This window comes from Pinus tabuliformis, chromosome 1_2, assembly GCF_031772625.1.
Source record: "Pinus tabuliformis cultivar Carrire ecotype Pingquan chromosome 1_2, CPIR1, whole genome shotgun sequence".
NCBI classification, from domain to species: Eukaryota; Viridiplantae; Streptophyta; class Pinopsida; order Pinales; family Pinaceae; genus Pinus; species Pinus tabuliformis.
The window spans coordinates 1,072,455,109-1,072,474,636 of NC_142298.1; positions in this window are offsets into that span (position 1 = coordinate 1,072,455,109).

Genomic DNA, 19,528 nt, shown 5'->3' on the forward strand with positions numbered 1-19,528 from the left:
TGGGAGGGTTGTCGTGGCCTATTCCTGGACTATGACCCATGGGATGAAAAACCACATCTCTCTCCTTCTTTTCCGTATTATGCTCGTACGGAGGGCCTTTTGCCGTCTTACTAATTCCATGACCAGTTCCACGACGAGCTCCCTTTAAGCTGTTCTTGCCGACAGCTTCTTTGAGCGAAAGAAAGGGGCCGTTCCCCTTAGGGTTCGCACTATATGAATGGATAAACCGAGCTTCGGCTGATGCAAAGTCGTCGACTAGAAACAATAACAGAAGTATAACAACAACTATTCTGGCCTCCATTTCTAATCAACTACACAGAATTGGCCACCCTACAAGTTATCAATACCAATTATCAAGACAATCTATCGGGCTGTCTAAGATGAGAAATGCTCTTGTTTCGAATTGACTAAGCTCTAAACGGTCCTATATATAGATGTTTATGCTGAAGATTTCCACTAACATTATATTAATAAACGCTTCGGAAAACACCCTGTCATGTTGTACTCTATACGAGAAATGCCTTTAGCGTTAAAAACTTCATAATAATGGCATGATCTATTTGCCATGCGACATTCGGTGTTCAATGCTAAATTTCCGAACTATAAGATCATATATTAAACTGTTTTATAATATTGTTTCTCGAAAAAGGTCACTTTGGTACATTTATAACAACATGTTCGTTGTTATCTTTCCTCATAAAAGGTGAAACTGTGAGTGCTATTAGAAGGACCTTTATTTCGAAGGTTACGTGAGACCAACCAGAATACTTTTCGCTCTTCGCTTTAGAATCTTTTTCCGTCTGAACTTTTTATTCTCTCTACCAACTGCCAAACCTATGGGTGCGCTCACAGCCGTTGTTGGCTACAAAACAGTTGACCATGCCAACATTATTTTTCATTTTTAAATATCCACTTGAAGCAGGTTATGGTTGGCTTCAATGCATTCGTTGCTCCCATCGGGCAGGTGTGATTGGCCTGAGGGATTCCTTTTGTTCTCTCAGGCCATCAAACCCCTAAAGTTGTTAATATTCGAAATTTTCACTTTATTCATGAGCGGATCTTTCTTAAAGCTCCGGTCCAGGGCGGCGTGAGTTTGTTTATTCTCTTTTATTTCTCCAATTAAAAACATGCCACGTTAATCAGATATGGAACTCTGGCCATGTTGTTGCTTTACATAATTTACTGACATCTCATATAAATCTCGCCACAACTTTGTTCATGCAGGCAGATTGTCTATATTTATTTTGGCATTAAAAGAATCATATAGGAATTTTGTCGGCAGTCATCCATGGTATAGTTTATATTTTCGCATTAAAAGAATCATATAGGAATTTTGTCGACAGTCATCCATTGTATAGTTTATATTTTCGCATTATATTATTCCAGTTTGAGTAGGTATGATGAAGTTCTGTCTCTCTATACATTTTAAAATTCTCAAGCGTTTAATATTTATATTTTTTTGATATAGTCGCAGAATGAAGCATTAAATGAGCCATAATAATAGCATGTACACTACTTCAGTCAACTTTCTACAGTGAAGTCCATAAAGCACCAAATGAGCATTCATAAGGCCCTTTCCGCTATTAGATTCTAAATAGGTTCCCCTTGTTTTTTTTAATTGATATTGAAATTTCATTGGAATGGGTAGGAATTACAAATTTGAGTTAATATGTTTAGATTGTGCAACAAATTTCCGCTACTAGATTCTAAATAGGTTCCCCTTGTTTTTTTAATTGATATTGAAATTTCATTGGAATGGGTAGGAATTACAAATTTGAGTTATTATGTTTAGATTGTGCGACAAATTTAAATTAGTATTTTTGAATTTTGAAATGGTTTAAATATAAATTACAATTTTATATTATATTTTTATTGATTTTAAATTTGGGTTAAAATTTGAGTTATTAGTTCATATTGAATTTATTTATATATTTAAAAATATAATTTAAATAATATAGAATTATCATTTTATTCACAATTACGCTATATTGTTTTAATGGAAAAAATTAATTATAAAATATGAAAGCTATGTTATAAAATATTTTGTCTATTCTCCAACATCATAGTTATATTTTGAATTTTTTTATGTATGTAATACATATTTTACTTTTGTCAATTATGTTTAACTAAATTGATTGGGGAATGTTGTTCTCCTCACATGAATAACTTTGATGTAATGGCTCCAGGTCTTGTTGTTGAGTATGAATAGTGCCTCCAGTACATGAACCTTTATATTCTTCATATAGATAATAAATATAAGGATATTTTCCATGTGAACACACATTAATCTTAATTTTAGGAAAAATAATCACATTTTTTACTCGTATTTTTGCTTGAGAGTTAGGAGCATGATTATATTAATCATTTTGTGGTTAAGTCGGAACAAGAAATCCTTTAGTGGAGGAATGAAAGGAATAGGTTCTTATATAAAAAAATAGTGTTTCCTAATGCTTTATAACATAGACCCTCTCAAAAGGCATATTTAGTATGAGGGGATTTTTTATTTTATCACATATCACTTTTAGCTTTTATAGGAAAAGCATTCTAGATAATAATTTCCCCTATAATAACTTATAGGAGGATATTCATAGTCTCAGGAATGAAGGTAACATAGGTAACATCCTCTTCTTAGGAGACTTTAATGCTAGAACAACATCTAACCAAGCTATTATTTTATGCAATGATTGAAGCATTAATCCTCTTTTGTTGCGTGAGTTCGTTTATTTAACTTGTAGATTAAAAAAAAAAAAATGATGACCTAACAAGAATTCAAAATCTATAGTTATAAAGACCTTATAATGTTCAATGGCATAGTTAAGTGACAAAAATCCAACTAAATGGGTTGTGTTTATGGTTTTGGAAGTAATGTCATGGATGAAGAAGATCCTCATTCAAAGATTATCTAATATCCAATATCCAACCAAATTGTAAAATATGACCTTTTAAATGACCATGAGCCACCATAGACCTTTAACCTTAACTCTAAAATATGCAATAAAAAACAAGCATATGCATGAGAATAGTGAGAGTCAAAGCCACCTACTTTTGAAAAGAGTGAAATAAATATATTATTAAAGGCTTTAAAAAAATATTTACACATCTTAGCTTATAAAAAAAACATTAAAAACATCTATTATAGTTTTACTACAACCCCCTATGCTATATAAAAAGAAAATATAAATAAGAGTCTTTAGTATGATAATGATAATACAAATGCTATAAATAGGAAGCAAGTGAAGTTATTACACCTCTCTAGTTCTAATCTTAGAATTAGGGTGCTCCTATCAAAACCTTAAAATTTCATACGATATATATGTACAAAGCTCTTGCTAGCAATTGCACCACATGTTGCAAAGGAAACATCGTAAGGCAATAACATAGAAAGCACTAGCATAAAAGATAATGTATGTGCATTTTGAGTCATTTTTTATGTCAATTATAGCATGTTGTCACAGTTCTGTTTTTGTGATCAAGAGTATAAAATTTTTAGGGTGGTTTTCTATGTGCACTAAAATACCTGTTAGGTCCAACACTATGTATGGGGTTTCATTTTCAAGATATGTTTGTCCAAAGTAAGGAAGATTTCAAAGGATTTCTACATTAGGAAGAAGACTAGGTTGCTGCACTTTCCATTGGCAATGTCTCTCTTGAAAAAAATAAAATTTAATATATTCAAAACTCTAAATTAATATAAAAATATTATACAACTCAGTTGAATTTTTTCCATGATATTTAAATTGGATCCGCCTGTTTTTCATACCTTTTCCACCTTGTTTTATGCATTTGGGACTTAAAATCATTATTTTGACACATTTGGGACTTGGAAGTCACTTTATAGTTAGATTTAAGTTCAGATTATGTTTCTCTATCAGATTCAATTAAATAGCCAAAGCACACTCATAAAAAGTAGAGTTGCAATACCATGTATTTAATAAAATTATATAACACATCATATCCACATTAGTTGGTTAGGAAAATTTTTGAAATTATATTGAATTTATGATCTCATCCACTTCGATTTAATCACAGCACACATAGACCTCCAATTAGATAATCTATAAGTTTCAACATATAAGTTCTTGACATTGAAAATGACCATCTTTAGTCATCAGAGCAGATAGGCTATACCTCGATGTCTAGTTTATTAAAACTTCCCAGCGTTATTCTGCAAAATAGAATTTGGGATTGTTTTGCCTATTGTTGAACTTTCTTAAGGATGCAAATATTTTAAGAAAAGTATATGCAATTCTTCAAGAGGGTTTTCTTAGAAGATACCATTATGGAGTTGTTGAGGCAATACTGAATAATTTCCAATATTATAGGAGTTGTAGAAAGGTTTCATTGTCTATGAACACCTTACATTCTAAGATTCAGGACATTGTCTGGTACTCTGTTTAGAATTTAAAAGGGTTATCTTTTATCCCCCATGTCAAAATTTAAATGTCAGGATTGACCATGTGCAACATGATGGAAAGAGTCCAATTTTTATGTAAACTAATTATCCTATGTGTAACTTATAAAATGAAGAGGGTGAACAAAGAAGATAAGAGGCTAACAGTCTTTAATGCATATATAAAAGGCCAAATTATGGACTTTGTATTAGTTATACAAGTAAAATTCTAATTTTTTTTTAGTTGATGCGTTGCTTTGATGTTCTGATTCGATATGTTAAATTAATTTTTTATGTAGTATAAAATAACATTTTGGAAATGATGGGTTTCCACAGTAAATCATAGCCATAAAAGTGATTTCCGAGATAGTGATACTCATAGGCATACATTCCAAACACATTGAATGAGACATTAACCATATAAATGTTTTATATTTTTCTCCACCTTTGTCTTAACACAACCTATCGTCTTGAATTTGGAGTATTTGGATGCAAGTGAATTAGGCCTTGAAGTGACTTTGTGATGTCTAATTTCAGTGGAGCTGAACCTAAAACAATAGATAATCAATCTATGGCTATCGAGAATTAGTTGGTTCTCAACATTCCAATGTCTGTAACTTCAGAAGAGAAAGTAAGACCAACATCTGGATACACATAGACTATAAAAACTCATGTATCCATTAAAGCTAAGTTGTATAAGACATTACCAATCTCACTTTAGGAAACTCCAAGAATCATAATAGCCTTCATGCTACTCTTAGTGCCAACACCGACAGAGCATCCCAAAATGTTGTAATTCCATTTCTCCTGTAGTTGGTAACTACATACACAATGACAACTCTTGAACCATAAGAATCCACTAAAGTTGCATTTGCTTCCATCTGAAGAACATCACTATGGATCACACAGATAAAATAAAGGTTTTGATATGATGTCAGAGTTGGATTAGTGGTAGCAAAGGACAAAATTGGTATTTGAATTCCATTTCCTATAAGATATGAAACATGAGCAAGGTTAGAGTATCGTGGGCCAATAAACGTGACCATGTCTATTTTCATTAATTCCAAAGTTGCATCATTGCATAGAGAACATTAGAAATTGAATTTTTCCATTTTATAATTGGTTGCAAGGTCTTAATTGGGAGTGCATAGTTTTTAGGAGTAGAGAAAGAATAGACATGATATGGATTTCCATTGTAAATATCACAACACTTGACCATAAAACAATCCTAAACCACAAAAACCCTAACTTTACTTTCTTGGCATAAACCTTCATTGATTTTTTGTTTTCATAAGCCAAATCCTTCCTTTAACTAACTTGATTATGAACAATATAAAATGAAAACGTCAAAAGTATTATTTATAAATCATAGTGTACCAAAACTAGATCAAACGAAAGGTAAGAGTTGTGGCTATTTCATAAAACATGGCATGCAACAACTAATTTATTACATAAAGGTAGCCATCAAAGTAACTTTTATCATTCAATCCAAAATTTATTCCATCTATATTATGATAGCCAAAAGAGTTTGGTGTTTATATGAGATTGATTATCATTTTTGGCTTATATTTTGGAAGGGTAAGCGACAAGCCCATTCTCTTTGACCACTAATCAATGTTGCATATGCCAATACCAACTACATTGATAATCTCAAAAGTAGAACTTATCAAGTCCCTATCTTTTTCTAATTGTACAGGGCCGACAATGCCTTCCAAGTAAGTTTGTAGTATTATATTTCATAACTTTGCTCCTCCTTCAAATACCTTCAGTCCTCCTAGTTTTAATCACTTCCACCAACTCTTGATGGCATAGACTATTCTACAAAAGAGATCTCTCCTCCTTGGTTCAATAAGGCATTGATATAATGTACAATCATCAAAATACTCATAGGCATACATTCCAAATGCATTTAAGGAGACAATAACCATATAAATTGTTTGTAATTTTCTCCACCTTTGTCTTAAGACAACCTACATTCTTGAATTTGGAGTATGTGGACGTATGCTAATTAGCCCTTGAAGTGAGTTCATGATGCCTGCTTTTAGTGATGGCCCCAAGATTGATACATGACTACCAAGCAATTATTGAGGGTTCTACATGGAATCTTGATTAGAACAGATCCAAATAGAGGAATTAGCAAGGAAAAAATGGCTCTAAAATGGTAGAAAACAAGAAAATTTCCCATTAATAACATTGTCCATGGTACAATAAATATCATCAAAGAAGAACCATTAAGTATTGTTTTCTTAAATTATTTGTCTACTCTATTATAATTTTTGGATAAAAAAACAGACTTTGTTTCAACTTTAGCTTCATCTCTAAATTATAAGGGTCCCAATTTGATTTTACAAGGGAATAGGAGTTCAAGATAGTATCACCATGAAGTTTAATAATCAACATGAAGCTTAATTATTTTATGTTTGAAGGATAGAGGATGCACATAATCATATTTAGAATGGCATGTAAAAGGCTCGAAACTTGTCTAGTACACTTGATATAACTAGCTATTACGAGTTGCTAAAAGGATTCCCCAAGTTTTGTTGGGGTTAGGGCCCTGCACATTGATTTTAAGTAGAATCAAATCCACCGACAATGTATGGAAAACTTTCTCTAGTACCTTTTCACAAATATTTGTGTTTGATTTGAACCACTATCCATGTGTTTCTTGTTGTCTCCCAGTTGTAAATTCTATCTGATAGTAAGTTTGAGTGTATCTATTATTCCATTCTAACATGTCTCTAGTGTTGTTAGATACAAAATATACATTGAAGGCTCTTCCACATGAGTGATATTGAAGAATATTTTAGCATGTGGCTATCGAACCATTATGGTGAAATCATTATACTATGACTTCTTTTCAAGGGAACTTATACCCCTTGAACATCAATGGCCGATTAGGCTTGACAGAAAATGTGAGTCCATCAAGTTTGTCATTGATTGAAGAAACAATCACACAGACAAGGTGATTTTAGACAATCCCATATATAATATTTCTAGGATGATTTCTTGCTACAAAATATATTATCCATACTATGCATTTTGTATTTTGTGGGAAAAGGCCATTGGGGGACGGGGAGAAATTTCATGAGAAAGGATCTGAAGATGTCGAATGTGTATCGCTACAAGTTCCATCTCCTCACATAGTATGCCAAGTTGTTGAAATACAAACCAATGATTCCAAAGGGATTTAAGGAGGTATGTACTCAGTCCATGTTGCTCTCGAGAAAGGGTAGAGTTGAGAGAAGGTTCATATCAAACCATTCATTGAGTTACAAACACTACAGGAAAGTCCCACTCTTTCCTTGAAAACAAGGACAAAGATCTTGAATTGGCTACTTAAAGTATATAAATACATGTTAGAAACTTGAGGATGAGGTTTTCCTTGTCTAAAAGTTAGAAAAATTGTTATTGAACTAATCAAAGAGACCCTTTCTGGAAATTCGTGTTTGACTGAAAACAACCCTAATGCTCATGAAAATGAATATGGCAAGGAAATAAGCATCGATTTCAACCAATAACCACGTGTTTCTTGTTGTCTCCTACCTGCAAAGTCTATCTGATAGTAAGTTTGAGCGTATTTATCAAGGCCATTCTAACATTTCTCTGGTGTTTTCAGATACAAAATATACATTGAAGGCTCTACCTGGCCAGTGAGATTGAATAATATTTTATCTTCTGACTATCCAACCCTTATGATGAATCCATTATACTATGACTTATTTTCAAGTGCACTTATGCCCCTTACATTACCAACATATTAGGTTTGACAGAAAATGTGAGTCCATCAAGTTTTTCTTTGATTGGAGAAAACATCACACAGACAAGGTGATTTCACAAAATCCCATATATATAAGCTTTCTTTGTTGATTTCCTACTCTAAAATCTAATATCCACACTATGCATTTTCTTTTTTGTAGGAAAATGCCATTTGGGAGACAAGGAGGAATTTCATGACAATGGAGTTGAAGATGTCAAATGTGTATGAAAAAATGTTCCATCTCCTCACCAAGTATGACAAGTTGTTGAAATACAAACCAATCATTCCAAACAGAGATAAGGAGGTATTTACTCAATCCATATTGTGCTTCAAAAAGAATAGAGTTGAGGAGGACAAAGATCAAAAGGAAAAAGACATTGAACTGACTTCTTAAAGTACTTAAATACTTGTTAGAATCTTGAGAATGAGGATTTCCTTATCTACATGCTTGAAAACCTGTTACTACACTAATTAAAGAGACCCTTTCTAGTTATTCTTGTTTAACTGAAACCAACCTTGATGCTAATTAAAATGAATATGGGAAGGAAAGAAGCATTGATCAACTTTGAAGAAGATGCCTTGGATTCTAATATATATTATGGATAGTATTTCTAGCTAGAGTATTGAAATAATGACCTACAAAATTGAATTGAATATTCACAAGTCCAATTTTTTAATGTTAATGACCATTGAATTTATGATAAATAGAAAAATGTGGAAGGGAGAAATGTAATAAGTTTCAAGTAACACTCTCTCACTCCCTTGATGATGAAGGTGTTGATACCATTAAATTGAAGCTTGAAATCAATAATTTCAAGTCATATATGGTTTATTTTAAGGGTTATGAAAAGGGAATATGTTGTAACAATGAAGATTCCCTGCAAAACTCATTGTATGATGATGTGATTTTTTCATCTGAAAATAACAGAAACACCAAGGGAATTAATGAAAGGGGATTAGTACAATTCATTGACCAACCTAGCTATAGAAAAGAGATAGGCTCTGGTAAAGAACAAGAGTACAGTCTAGATTTTTGCTTGATTGAAAATAACCCTAATTCTCATGAAAATGAATATGTGAATAATCATTAATGAACCTTTAAGAAGGCTCCTTAGATTCTAATAGTAGTGTTTCTAGGCAGTGTTGAGAAAATGAACTATTAAGCTGAATATAATAGTCACCAGTCCCAACTTTTCCATGTTAACGACTGCTCAATTGATGGTAAATAGGAAAAAGTGGAATAGGAGTTGCGTAATATTTTTTAAGTAACACTCTCTAACTCACTTAATGATGAAGGTGTTGAAACCATTAAACAGAAGTTTGAAAACAACAGTTTCAAGTCATATATGGTGTAGGATTATCGCATGTATAAAAATTATGATCATTATGACAAGGAAACATGGTCCAACAATGAATACTCCCTACAAAACTCATTTTATGATAATACAAGTTTTTCCTTTGAAAATTATTGACATACCAAGAGCATTAATGAACAGGAATTTGGACAATTCATTAAGCAACCTAGCTATACAAAAGAGATAGGCTTTGCTCAAGAATATGAGTACAGTCCATATTTTAAGAATGATGTATTTAGTGGCTAACATGGGAGACATATGTGTGATAATAACTATATTCTTGGTTTAACGGATCATCCAATGCAAATCTGGCTAAGAAAAACTAGAACAACTTTAATTTTAAAAAGAAGAATTGTGGTGGGGGGGGGGGGGGCGCATTTATAGATTGAGGAAGATACTCTCAAACCTATAATTGAAGATGTAAAAATGGCAATAATGGTCCAGGTCCTATAAAATAAGATGAAGTTCCAAAAGAAATGAGAAAAATGCATAGTAGAGCTAATACTTAGAACACAAGCTTGATTGATTTCAAAATTATGTCGGTTAATCTTATTAAAAAGTTTGTTTCAACATTAAAGGAAGATGAAGCTAGTATAAATTTGAACTAGATGGACATCCAAATAAACTAGTTCGAGTTGAATCAATTTTTTTACATTTAGTGTATGGTCAACTATCTTGATGAACATTTTGTCGCCATAAAGGAAAATGACTTGTCACTCTGATTTTTTTTACGGCATCGTACCAAACTCAATGGGTATTATTTTTGCAATGTTAATACAACCCCTATTTTGTACATATATGAATTGAATTTGCTACCATAACACCCATTCACGAAATAAGGCATAACCAAACCCAACCTTGTGGATATGAAGGGTCTACAACAATCAAGCGCATACCAAAATCGATGGGCCTGAGACTAATACATGACTACCAAGGAGGTCTAGAAGGTTTTGGATGGAGTCTTAATCAACATAGATCTAAGTAGTCATATTTAGAAGGACATGTCAATCGTTCGAAGCTAGTCTACTACACTTGATATAACTAACAATTACTAGTTGATAAAGCAATTAACCAGATTTTGAAGGACATGTTAAAGGTTCGAAGCTAGTCTACTACACTTGACATAACTAACAATTACTAGTTGCTAAAATGATTTCCAAGGTTCTATTGAGGTCAATGCCCTCCACATTGATTTTAAGCGAAATCAAAGCCATCGAAAATGTATGGAAAACTTTCTCTGGTTCCTTTTCATGGATAGTTGTGTTTAATTTTAGCTAATAACCACATTTTTCTTATTGTCTCCCAACTGCTAGCATAGCTCCCATTCACAAAATAAAACATAGACAAACCCAACCTTGTGCATATGAAAATTATACAAAAATAATGTGCATACCAAAATACATAGGCCAAAGGGCTTACCTCACACACCAAACAGAAATACATTTGTCAAAAGAAGAAGGCTTCCATGAAATTGATAATCATCACAAAAGAAAATTTCTAATCATCACGAAAAATAATAAGAAATTTACTGAAACAAGCAGCCAACAACGAACAAATGAAATAAATAAAGAAATGTGTATGTTTAAAGGAAATTAGGATAAACCTAGCAGGCGAGATGACCCTAACTAATAATCAATATGATCAGGTGAAGCCATTGGGCACACCCCACTTCGTCCCTCCAAGACCGTCCTCAATTGGGCTTCACTAGCTTATTCAGATGCAGGGACACTCCCTAGTGAATGAGGAAGGGTTCGATAGCTACAGGGGCACTCACTGGTGAATGAGGAGGCATTACACAACTATGCTTTATGTTGCAAATATGACTATTCGCGCAGAGGAGGAGATTTTCTATAAGGCGCAACTACGATAACTGTTGTATTGTTTATTAATTAGCATCTTCTTTATTTTTTGTAATGTTTTAATGTTTTATTTAAATATTTTTTTCCTAATTGTTTTAATTTGATGGAAGACCATTGTTCAATCGTCTAACAATGGATTTGATGGTGAACATTGGTGGAGAGTGGTAGCTAGGCAAGTTCTTCCCAAGAGGGGAATGCCTTACGACGTAATTACAGGAGAAAAAAGATGCTATATATGTAGAAATCTAGAGTAGTTACTACATCTCTCTATGTCTAACCTTGCGTAATTTTGGAGGAAAGAAATTATGGATGCTCTTAACAAAACCTTAAAACTTAATAAGATAAATAAATAGAAAGATATTATTAAAGGAAGGAAAGGATGCTATATATGTAGAAAGCAAGATCTATTACTTTACCTCTCTAAGTTTAACCTTAGTAAATTTTGGAGGAAACATATTAGGGATGTTCCTAATGAAACCTTAAAACATGATAAGGTTAATAAGTGTAAATCTCTTATTAGAGGATATTAATATATTATATAAGTAAAAATCAAGAGCATTTATTACACCTATTTAAGTCAAACCCTAGAAGGTTTTGAAGGAAAATTATGATTTGGAAAACTAAACAACGTCATTTGATTCCCTTGAAATGGTTACCCTATAAACCTCTATATATCCCCTAACTCCATGGACACCATTTTGAATTCCCATATAAATAATGATATATTTTCTTTGGAAGGAATTTATTTTCTAGGTAAATATCTAGCTTTTGGGAAATTTAAGGACATTTAAGGGTAAGAAGCTATAAAAATTAAAATCAAGAGACCTATCCTCATCCCACACATATACAAGTTGTTTAATTTAGTAGTGAAACAAGGGTTAATTAATCCTTGGTTGTAAAGCCTTATCATGGCTATCTTGGAGAGTTTTGATAAAATAATGCCCTTTAATTGCAACAACATTTTGATTAGGCACACTTTAGCCAAGTTGTACAAGCTTATTTTGGAAAAGAACATTATTCGTTGGCTTGAAATCCATGATAAAAGAGATATATTTAAAGCTAGGTTTAGGAGACATTATTCTACCGTTGAGCATCTGATTACTCTTAGGGTACTTATAATAGAATGATGAAATAATAAAATTGAACTCTTCTAGTGATTTTTTTACTTTAGAAAAGATTTTGACAAAAAAAGATTATTCCTAGAACAGAACTATGGAAGAGGCTAGAAGAAATAATGGCGTGTTTTGAGTTGAGGGTTGTTGTGAAAAATATGTATGAGAATATCATTTAGAATGATAGGACAATTGAGGGTTGTTAGAAGGAAATTGAATTAAATATTAGAGTCAAGCAAGGGTGTCCATTATCACCTACCCTTTTTGGCACATAAATTGACAAGCTAGAAGAGTTGGTCATAACTCTTTTTCTATATGGTAATGATATTATTGATGAAATATTAGAGTCAAGCAAGGGTTTCCATTATCACCTACCCTTTTTGGCACATAAATTGACAAGCTAGAAGAGTTGGTCATAACTATTTTCCTATATGGTAATGATATTATTGTTTTCATAACGAGCAATTATGATCTTGGAAAGAAACTTAGAAGCCTCTATTATTTCTACTCCATGATGGATATGACTATTAATAGCAACAAAACTAAAGTGATGATATTTAAGTAAAAAGGGATCACCTATGGTACATTCGTCTATAACAACAACTCCTTGGAAAAAGTCTCCTCATATGAATGTTGGGGAATAAATATCTATCATTAGATCAATTATAATTATAACATTCATAAATGGATATGTAGAGGTTAGAGAGCTCACTATAATTAACAATAATCAATGATTAACAACGATCAATTATAATGAAATATATATAACTAAAATCAAACATAATCAACCACATTAGAGAAAAATCAAGTCACGTTAACTAAAGTTAACCATAAGTGGCAAATAATAAACCATAATGAATTAGAGGAAATCATAATCCAATATAGAAAATTATAGATAATCGTTATCAATGGTAGTAAAACATTGTATATTTGATGAAGACTTCTTATTTCAACTCAAGGTGAATGAAGATCTATTGACTATTTTTTTAAATTGACAGCCTAGATTGATTCTCAAGGGAATATGCTCATCATATTCTTAGTCTGAATGCTTATCAAGGGTTGTAGTGTGTTACAAAGTTTGTTAAGTAGCATTGACTTTTCATAAATTTAAAAAACCACCAATTTCCTACGGATTTGAGATTATTCCAATTCTAATAAGTTCCTCCATGATAACTTCCTCATTATTATTTATAACATCCATTTATATATAAGAAAATTTTATTTAGCAAAATGGTCCATTACTTTTAATAAATTAAAAAAAATAGATTAGTGCCAAGTGGCTCCCCACCCACCAATTTCCTAGGGATGTGAGATTATTCCAATTCTAATAAGTTCCTCCATGATAAGTTCCTCGTTATTATTTATAACATTCATTTATATATAAACAAATTTTATTTAGCAAAAATGGTCCATTATAAATAAGATGTGTAATTTTTTTATTTTTATTTTTCTCAAATTAATGTAAGCCCATAACCATTTTATACATGGTTAATCAGATAAATGTATACATTAATAAAATATTCTTCTTATTAATTTTTTTTTTTTTTATATGTTTATGAAACCTTCCACTATATCAACCATATTAATATTGTTAATATGACTATACTAATCTATAACATACTCTAAAATATACTATTACATAACCATACCTTGTAATATTCCATATATAGAGCAACCTAAAATATAATCAACCCCATATATATACACACGCTCGCTTAGCGTTTATTAAAATGTTTATATTTTTTACTACCATATTGATTTATTTATTTTTAAATTAAAACGGTTATCTAACCTGATTTTCTTATTTTAGATTTCTAAAATATAATAATTCTAATCGAACAAATAAATAGATAATTTTATTCCATCATAAATGGATTGCTTTTCCTCTTTAATAAACAACCTGGCCGACGTTTGGAGTCGAGCTAATTTGAAAAAAAGCAATTACATGCACATTATTTATTATTATAGAATAAATAATAGAGAGCCGGAAAACATAAATATAATAGAATAAAAGAGAGCCATTAAACGGTGGTTACCGAGAGAGGTTTAACTGATATTTCATAAAGCATTCACGTTAGATGCACGAGTCCGTATGTGGGCAAAGCGAATCTGTAAGGCGAATCAGAAGTGCCCTATGGTGCAAGTTTCCTTAGCTTTGGGAGTTGATACTTAAAATAAGAAGTGCCCTATGGTGCAAGTTTCCTTAGCTTTGGGAGTTGATACTTAAAATAAGTCACTGTCAAAGATAAAGGATTCTAATGTGTACCATGAAAGCATTCTGACTCCCGAGTCAGCAGCATGTTACTTGTAAGTAAAGATCCTTCCAATAGCACGTATGTTGTCATAAAGGTACCGAAACTATAGATACCAAGGTACACAACTTTATATGCTTTCTTAAAAATGATTGTAAAATGTTAATTATTAGGAGTCGTCTATGGAGGAATAGTTTGATGCCTAAAAGTGGTCAGAATCTGGGTGTAAAAAAGTTAAATTTTTTTTGTAGAGACAATGTTTGAATCATGTTTTTGATGGTAGAAATGGATTCAGTCCCATCAAAACCTCTAAGGCACCTAAAATCTTAAAATTTAACAACTGTAACTTGGATTTACAAAAGTCCTTGCCAAATTTTCTCAAAATATGACTGGAATTTTCATGATTTTTAGGGCAAAATGTTGTGTCATTAGACTACGCCTAATTATTGTGCTATGGAGAGGATCTGGACTACAGAGACCCAAGGGTTACAATAAACCCCATGTGGAAATTTACACATGAACAACAAAGAATGTATTGCAAGTGGTTCAAATAATTGATAATAAGATTTTAGCAATAAAATTGTTGCTTGTTTGTAGTACACCAAGACAGGGTATTTTCCGAAGTGTCTATGCTTATGTTAATGCAAATCTATGGTAGAAATATCTATGTAGATATGCTTATTTGGTAATGCAAATCTATGGGAGAAATATCTATGCAGATATGCTTATTTCGTTATGCAAATATATGGGAGAAATATCTTTGCATTGAGAGGCACTTTACAATGTAGTTTAGAGTGTATGGGTGAGTGTTAGATGTGTGAGCGTTAGAGGTGAGATGTTGGATGTGAGATGTGAGATGTGCGATGTTAATTTTGAGATGCAAGATGTTAGATAACCGGATAAAAAATTATGATTTACAATATAAGAAAACTTTTAATCATGAGTATTTACCATGGATATTATTTACTTCTAAATAACCTTTTTTACAATACCATGGGCCAATAAGAGAAAGATAGAGAGAGAGAGGAGAGAAAAAAATCATAATACCAAGGGCCATCCAGGCTTTTGATTATTATGTTCTGGATCTAGGCTTTTAATTATTTCATTACAATACCACATTCCAAAAAACCATAACTTATTTCAAAATCAAAATACTTTACAAATACTTTATTTTAAATAATTTTATAACATTCTTTAATTAAATCTAAAAGCAAAAAGGTTTTAGTAAATTAAAAATGAAATACTTTTATATATACAAATATGAAATTTATATAATATAAATAATATTATAAAGAACGAAGATAGATGTATTTTACCCAACGATCTAAGCAAAGAAACAAAGAAAAGGGACTAACAATGATAGAGGAAATATATTGCATGGTTATTCTAAGTTTTATATTTTTGTATTTTTTTTGACATGATTGATAAAAAATATAGGTTTAATATTTTACAACCAATTATGTTTTTCCTTTTTAAATTTAGATACTTTCTTAAATAAAATACAATGGGATCATATTTAAGAGAGAGAGAGAGAGAGAGAGAGAGAGAGAGAGAGAGAGAGAGGTGGAGGGGTAATAGAGTGGGGGAGAGAGACATAGAGGTGGGAGAGATAGTGAGAGAGGAAGGAAGAGATAGATGAGGAGAGAGGGAGGGAAGAACAAAGCCATTGAGAGATAGAGGTGGAGACAGAAAGAGATTTATAAGAGAGAGATGAATATGGAATGAAGGAGAGAGGAGATGAGGGGAGGGAGAGAAAAAGATAGGATAGAGATAGGGAAATAAGGGGAAGGGACAGACATGGAGAAATAGATATGGAGGGGGGACAGAGGGGGAGAGCGAGAAGAAGAGAGTGTGGGAGATAGTGACAAAGTTGGAGGGTGGAGAGAGAGAGCGTGTGTGATGGGGGGGGAGATAGAGGGAGGTGGGAGAGAAAGGGAGAGAGTGGGAGGAAAAGTGAGGGGACTTGAGAGAGAGGAGAGAAAGAGAGGGGTGGAGAGAGATGGAGTTGGAAGGGGGAAATATAGGGAGGGAAGAGCATAGACATTGAGAGATAGAGGTGGATAGAGAGTGGTAGTGATAAGGGAGAGATGAAGATGAAATGAGGAAGAGAGGAGAAGAGGGCGAGAAAGAAAAGGAGAGGATAGAGATAGGGAAAGAAGGGGAAGAGAGATACAAGGAAACATAGATATGGAGGGGGGAGAGAGGGGGAGAGCAAGAAGGAGAGAGAGAGGGAGATAGTCACAGAGTTGGAGGGTGGAGAGAGAGAGAGAGTGTGTGTGATGGGGGGAAGAGGCAAGGGGAGGTGGGTGAGAAAGGGAGAGAGAGGAAGGAACATAGAGATGACTTGAGAGAGAGAGGAGAGAGAGAGATGGAGTTGGAAGGGAAAGAAAGAAATAGAGAGAGAAAGGTGGAGAAGGAGAGGGATTGGGCAGGGGGAGACGGACATAGACAGAGAGATAGAGAGAGAGTGTATGTTTTGGGCTTCAGAAGGAGAGACAAGGGTAGATAGAGATATAGATGGAGGGGGGAGAGATGGTAGAAAAGAGAGGAAAAGAGAGGGAGGGAGGAAGAGAGATAGATAACGAGAGAGAAGTGGAAGAGAGAGAGAGGGGGGTGGGGAGGGAGTGAGAGAGGGAGAGGAAGAGGGAGGGATAGAGAGAGTGTGATAGATAGATGTAGAAAGAGAGTGTATGCTTGGGGGTTGAGATAGAGATATAGACGGAGTGGGTAGAGAGATAGAGAGAGAGAGAGAGAGGTAAGAGATAGACATGGAGAGAAAGAGGGAGAGATGGATAGATAGATAGATATATGGAGAGAGAGTGTGTGTATGCAGGCTGATATAGATATATAATGAAGGAGAGACAAATGGAGATAGATATATAGATGGAGAGAGAGAGAGAGAGAGAGAGAGAGAGAGAGATATGTGTTTAAGGGTTGAGATAGAGAAAAAAATAAGGAGAGATGGAGGGAGGTATAGATATAGATGGCAGGGAGGAGAGGGAATAAGAGAAATATATAGAAAGGGGGGGAGAGGTGGAGAGAGAGAGAGACAGAGGAGAGAGGGAGGGGGAGAGAGAGAAGGATAGAGTGATGGAGATAGACAGAGAATGTAAGGTTGAGAGAGAGGGAAGAAGAAAGAGACATAGAGAGACCAATACAAACATAGAACCTAGATATAGAAATTTGTGAATATTTATTTTTCACTAAAATAGATTTATTGATTTCAGTGTAGTTGTTGATTTCTAATCCTCTTTTATTTCTTGCACTAGATGCATTGATTTCACTTTAGATGTCGATTTCTAATCCTATTTACTACCTTACACTAGATGCATTGATTTAAGTGTTGATGTTGATTTCTACTCCTATTTGATTTCTTGAACTAGATGCATTGGTTTTAGTGCAGATATTGATTTCTAATATTATTTGATCACTTTCACTAGAAGCATTTAGTTCATTGTAGATGTTGATTTCTAATCCTATTTAATACCTTACACTAGATGCATTGATTTCATTGTAGATGTTGATTTCTACTCCTATTTCACTCGATGCATTGGTTTTGGTATAGATATTGATTTCTAATACTATATGATCACATGCATTATATGCATTGATTTCAGTGTAGATATTGATTTCTAATCCTCTTTAATAACTTACACTAGATGCATTAATTTTGGTGTAGATGTTGATTTCTAATCCTTTTTTTATTTTTTACACTAGATGCATTGATTTCAGTGTAGATGTTGATTTTTGATTTGATGCAACTAGATGTATGATGTACATTAATGTCAAAGTAATTATATCAATAGTGTGCATTGATTTTAGTGTAAGAACATATTTTCCCCGTCCATCTATATCTCTATTTCCCATTGTCTCTCCTTCTTTATCTCTCTATCTTACCCCCAAAACATATACACTCTATCCATATCTATCTCTCCATTTTCCACACCCTCTCTCCCTCTTCCCCTTCTCTCTCTATGACACTTCTCTCTCCATATCTATATATCTTCCTCCCTCCCTATTTTCGCCTCTCTCTTCTTCTCTCTCTCCCCCCTCCATCTATATCTCTATTTCGCCCCCAAAACATACACACTCTCTCTCAGTGTAAGCACATAAACAATATTCATGATAGGAATTGAATTCTATGTTACAATAATTTAACCATAAATACAATACTTGAATTTTTATCCTAAATAAAATGTTCACTTTCCCGAAATGTCTTCTTCCTGAAACTGTAAACTAACTGTAATTGGCTACATTCATATTATTCCCATTTTCTAGCATTCAAATTATCTTGAAACTGTAAACTATTTGTAATTGGCTACATTCTTATTATTCCCATTTTCCATCATTCAACAATTGTAATCACTTTGCATTCAAACAAAGTAATAGAAAATAACTAATAGGTGTGACAATAAGAACAGTAGAAGAAAATAGTTTCTTATTGATCAAAGTGAAGATTGTTTGTAATTGACTATATTCTTATTATTCACATTTTATATCATTCAAAATTGATACATTGTCACTTTTCACTTAGTCATTTTATTTCATCATTCAATTTATTAACAGTCTCTCTCATCTCAACAAAATGATGTAACTAAGAAAAGTTAAAATTAAATTGAAAAAATTAATCTCAGACGTATTTAGCATACTTAAAATGATCAAAATAGTTAGAGGTTCAACAAATTTTGTATGAGCGCACACAACTAAAACCAACCTAGATCCATCTTAACCACAGATATATCAAGTTCTGAGAGGGATCAAATCTCTCAAGACGCAATCCTTTCCTCAAGTTTTTCACTCAAA